Source organism: Hordeum vulgare, chromosome 2H, assembly GCF_904849725.1.
Source record: "Hordeum vulgare subsp. vulgare chromosome 2H, MorexV3_pseudomolecules_assembly, whole genome shotgun sequence".
Taxonomy (NCBI): Eukaryota; Viridiplantae; Streptophyta; class Magnoliopsida; order Poales; family Poaceae; genus Hordeum; species Hordeum vulgare.
In genome coordinates, this window is record NC_058519.1 from 601,369,955 (window position 1) to 601,375,954 (window position 6,000).

Genomic DNA, 6,000 nt, shown 5'->3' on the forward strand with positions numbered 1-6,000 from the left:
TGGTAAAAGGTGGAAGGCTCGGCCTTTCGAGCCTGGTGTTTTGTTCCACCTTTGCCCCCTTAGTTTCGGCTACCGGTGTTATGTTTCATAATTGACCACTCCTAACACGATCGGGGTTGTTATGGGGACCCCCTTGATAATTCGTTTTAGATTAAAGCTGGTCTGGCAAGGCCCAACATTGGTACTACATTTGCCTAATCACCTAATAAAATTGCATAGGGACCCGCCGGCACCCGCGGACTAATTTAATCAACCCCCGGGCCAGTGCCCCTAATGAGTGTTGGTCCAAAACAGAGCACTGTGCGGGGCCACCGCGAGGAAACTCGAGGTTTGGCACTTGTACGCGTCGCTTATCCATCGTGTCCTGAGAACGAGGTACGCGACTCCTATCGGGATCGTCGACACGTCGGGCGGCCTTGCTGGATTAGTTTTACCTTTGACGAGATATCTAGTGCATCGGGATTCCGGTGATGCGTTGGGTAATCTCAGAGTTGAGGTTTTCCATTAGGGAATCCGACGAGATCGCGAGCTTCATGATTGAGGATTTCTATGCGGCTTGTGGTAATTTGTGATGGACTAGTTGGAGCACCCCTGCAGGGTTAAATCTTTCGGAAAGTCGTGCCAGCGGTTATGTGGCAACGAGGAAACTTTGTTTAACACTGGTTCTAGATAACTTGAAGTTAACTTAATTAAAATATGCCAACTGTGTGCGTAACCGTGACTGTCTCTTTCGTGAGTTCCTTCTCCGATCGAGGACACGGTGGGGTTATGTCTGACGTAGGTATGTGTTCAGGATCATTCATTTGATCATGATTAGTTCACGTCCGTCATGCGTAGACATTCTCCCTCTTATTTCTTGTACTCGTAAGTTTAGCCATCAAATATATTGCTTAGCCGCTGCTGCAACCTCACCACTTAACCTTACCTCACCCAATTAAGCTTTGCTAGTCTTGATACCTTTGGAAATGAGATTGTTGAGTCCCCTGTGGCTCACAGATCACTACAACACCAGTTGCAGGTATAGGTAAAGGTTACTCGACGTGAGCGCGTTGATTGTTCATTTGGAGTTGCTTCTTCTTCTTCTTCTTCATCGATCTAGGATGGGTTCCAGGCCGGCAGCCTGGGATAGCAAGGATGGACGTCGTTCTTCTTTTGTCGTTTGTTTTCGTCCGTAGTCGGACCCTGCTCTTACTCTTGATGAATATGTAATGTACTGATGTGACTCTAATGTAGCTTGTGGCGAGTGTAAGCCAACTCTATATATATCTCTTCTTTTCAGTACATGTACTTGTAACGATATCCATTCTTGCGACACGACGAGGTGCGCTTCTATTCCTAACGAGGCCTTCATGCCAGATTGAGGATAGGGTCGCATCTTGGGCGTGACAAGTTGGTATCAGAGCAGTACCGACCTAGGAGCCCCCTTGATTGATCGAACTTGGCCGAGTCGAGTCTAGTGAAAAAACTGCTTTGAGTCTAGTTATATATCGGAGAGTAGGATTCTTTTTTCTCCTCTTCTATGCTCCGGTGAGGAATCTTGACGTAATAATTTACTCTACTCCTCTTCTCACTCAAATTTTTTTTAGGATCACGCAGATATTCTTGGAATCTATATGATGCCGATGTGACGGAGTTCTGTCTTGGTGCCTCCTATCTGCTTTAAGTTTCAGGGGAGTTGAGCTACAGGGGATTCTTGAGCACATCGTTATCATTCAGATTTCTTAGTATCTCAGAACGAAGGATGTTCGTAATTGCTTCAATACTAGTAGTGGTGAGATAACCCCGATGTCCCCAGTACTGGTGCAGATTGTTCGGGAGTACTGCCATACTTTGTATCGTTGTGATCACGAGGGTCTGTTGTAGATGAAGGTCCGAGATTCTGGTCGTGTCTTGATGGATGTGATACAAGTGACGGGTTAGTATAGGAGTTGTGTGATATTACTCCTTGTATCCGTATACCAGATTGCATGACCAGATATTTTGGGAATTCATAGGTGGGAATTCAAGTAGTTGCTTATAGGACAATCTTCCAACAAATGCATGATGTTAGGTTGGGGTTCGACATCTAGTGGATTCGTTTGTTCACGGTCGACTTACAGCGGTACACGTTGTGTCTTAAAGAGTCCTTGTAGCTTGCTACGACTCAGGGACGCTTCGTATGTCGGGTGCACTGCCTTGCACTTGATGGCTACTGTAAAATCGAGCCCGTGCGTTCCTGTCCACGAAAATATCGGACGAAATCTTTCTCGTGAGTTTGTTCTGGCTTGTTTCTTAAGCCTCACCCTTTGTTTTGTTGGAATGTGGTAATTCGTGTTGCTTCGATGTCAAGTGGTGATTTCAGATCTTTCCTAATCTGTGTTCTCATATTTTTATGTGAGAGTGCTTATCCTTTTGCTCAATCAATTGTCTCATCAATTTTGTCAACAGGAGTCGTCATGTCAATTCTTTTTCAACTGGTGTGCTTCTCTTCGAGTGTAGTCTATCCTCTCTAATTTTGCAAGATCGTTCTCTCATTTCATCCGAAGTTCGTCTCTTCTGTCCCAAGTCGTCTTTGTTTTTCCCCGCCCTCCCGCCCTTTTTCTTTGGTGATTGGATTTCATCCAAGCGCATTCATTTCATTGTGCTTCCGCTATCTCTTCTTCCTTTCGTAGCCGGTGATTCATTGTGAAGATTCTCAGGAGCTTCGTGTTCCTCTTTATTCATTCTTGTCATCTTTCCGGCGAATTCAATTCAGTTGTCCGTGTTCATCATATCCTTTTCATCCTTGTAATTATTTCCTATGTTGGAAATTTTTATCAGTCTATTTTCTTGTTGTTATTTCTCTCTATTCTATCCGGAGCGTTGAAGTTATCTCAGAAATCTTGTTCTCTATTCTTTAGTTATTTCAAGGTGCCAACCTCATCTAGTTCTCATTATACCGGTGCAATATCTCTCCTTATAATCAGTTGTTTCAACGGTGACTTCTTTTAGTGGGCCCATAACCCACAGGTTTTTTTCCCAGGATTGTTTTAGCTCTTGTAATCTTCCGCAAATCTTTAATTCTTTTCAACTGTGACGTAAGTATGAATTTCATCAGTCATATCCCTTCTTCAAGATCTATTTGAATTAATTCTCTTATTTGGCTCAACCTTGCATCCTTCTTTATTCCGGAGTGTCTCAGCTATTCTTGGTGTTGTTCCTCGTCATCATTCTCAGCTTGCAAATTCGAAGGAGTGTTTCTCTGAGTCTTTTTCCATTCTTGTGAAGATTGTCATCTCAGCTTCGCGTTATCCTCTCATTTGTTGTCAATCATGAGTAATCCTTTTCGTGCTATCCGGTGCAGTTCTGAGTTGTTTTTACTTCTCGTTCCTCCAAAGGCCATCATTTTAGAAGATTCGTCGTTCTCGGCTTTCAGCTTTCATCCTCAATTCTTCTCCACTGTTGTCTCTTCGTTCGTATCTCGATTATCCGGTGCCTTGTTCAAGTTTTCTCTCAGGTGGCTCATGAGATCTTCATTCTCATGTTTCTCCATTAATTCGTGGTGTTCCCATGCAATTGTGAATTATTACCGGTGTTTCTTGCAACATTTCTTCTAGTTTGTGCTTTATCTATCTCTCTTTAATCTTTTCAAGAGGAATAAGTTGTATGCTAAATCCGTTGCTTGTCATCAATTAAACTTGATGAAGGATAAGCATAACATAATTCTTATTCCTGTTTCATAATGATTTCAATTCTTCTTCCGGAGTGACTCACGATATCAATTCGTTTCTCAAGTGTTCTTATCTTTTCTTTTCCGGAATTGTAAGTTCTATCTAGTTTCTCTCCGTGAGGCTTCATCTAAATCTTGGCAGGTCATAATCATATTCTTTTCTACCTTCATATCTTTGCGTCGTTCATTTGTATACGGAGGTCCTTCTTCGTGGTTCATCAAGGATGTGATTCATTCTCATGTGTTCTTCAAGATTCCTGTTGGAATACCTCAAGTATTCTTTCTTTTCCATTTTCGGTGCATTTGTTCTTTCGTTATCCTTTGAGGTGGTATTATAGCATTCTTGTTAGTGTAGGAGCCTCGAAGAGTTTTCCTTTCAAGAATGAGATAATTAAACCCACCAATTCTTTGATCATGAAATATTTTCAACCCATGATTTCTTCATTTGAGCTATCTTGGTTTGGATTTCACCTAAAGCTTTTCCTATGGATTACGCTATCATGGTGCTTGTCATTAATCCAAGTTCTCAATGTATCCTCTTGGTGTAAGATTGTTCATATCTTGTTTCTTCCAATCTATCCTTGTTTCTTTTAGTGGTTGTTTCTCACCTCATATTTGTTGAGATGATTTTCATAAGCCCACTACTATCTTGTTCTTTTCGTTGTTGGTTTTCTAACCACTACGTCAATTCTATGACCGGAGGTTCTTCTATTCTATTGTGATGGTAGTTGTCATTCTTTTCTTCATTCTCTTCTTCCGCTTGAGCTAGTTCATATTCTCTTGTTCCGGAGGCTTTGTGATATTGCTCTTTTGGATCAATCTTGTTGTTCAATCAAGATCATGGTGTTTCCTTGCTCTATTTAGTTGTTTCTTATGTTTATTGCCTATTTCTTCCATCTTATCGAATTTTTTGTCCCATTTTCCTACCGAAGTGCTGCCGAAATTTTCCGTGAATTCTTGCTTCCTTCTCATATCATTCCTCATCTCTTTGCGACCTTCAAGGATCGTTGGTGTCACTCATTTGTCAAAGAAGCGACTAGGTTTTTACCACTCGTTCTTTCTCATCCTCTCCCCCCTTTCATTCTTGGATCTCGGGGCGAGATCCTCTTGTAGTGTAGGAGAGTTGTGACAGCCGGTGCCGATGTTCCAGAAGATTCCCCTTCTATTCCGTTGTCGTCGTGTGATTTATTTTATTTGCCGCATCATCATCGCATCATGCGCATCATCTGCATTGCATCGGCATCTCCGTTGCCGCCAGTTTTCAAAACTTGCATTCATTAGTAGTTGCCGGTTCTCGTCGTCGTCCATTCTGAGTCCAACCGCACTCGCACGCGCCCGCGGCACCGTCGAAACCCTGTTTTTAAAGTGTGCGTAAAACTTTCTCTGATCGAGGTGAAACTTGGCACACGGTCGGGATTAGTTATAGCCAAGCCGTCTGTCGAATTTCGTCGCGATCGGAGTTCGTCTGGTACCCGAACGGTCGTCCGTACGGCACCGTATTCAGTCTACCGTCGGACGTTTGTCGGTGTTTTAAAATTTGTTGCCGCATCGCCCGTTCTCCCTCTCATCTCCGGATATCCACTCTACACAGCCTCAAAACCATTCCCGCGTTCAGAATCGTCTGACTCCGACCGCGCGGTAGGATCCGGAACGAAATTCCGGTTAACCTAGCCCCCTCATTTGTTATAAATAGACCTCCTCCTTAATTTTAGGCAGCAACCCCCCCTCTACCTCGAAGTTCGTGCCTCCCCTAACCCTAGCTCTCTCTCCAGCCTCCTCTCTCCCTCTCCAGCCGCCGGGCCCGCGAAGCCCATCTGAGGCCCACCCCGGGCCCGGATTCGCGTCGCCGCCTTCTCACCCCTGTCCCGAGCCACGCCCCGTGGAGCCGCGCGCCGCCGGCCTCCCGAGCGCCTCCCCTGCCCGTGCACCACCCTCGCCGGAGGCCCTCGTCGGTCGCCGCCTCCCCGTGCGCCACAGCCCGCCGCCCTCGGACCTGCACCGCCCCGCCGGCGTGCCTGCCCGGATCCGCCACCGCCATCACAAGCGAGCCGATCTCCTGCCGAGGTCCTTGTCGCCGGCCGCTCGGAGCCTCCCCGCGCCGGATCCAACTTCCTCCCCGCCGGTCCCGCCGTCCCTCGGCCTCCTCTGCCGGTGCGGAGCTCCTCCCTCCTCGTGCTCGTCGTCGGTCGCCGCCAGGGTCGTGCCCTCGGGCCACCGCGAGGAGAACGACTCCCAGAGGACGCGCCCCAACCGCTCGGCTGGGTCCCGTGGGTTGCTGCTGCCGGCCCAGGCCAGGGCGCCCAGCGGCCCAC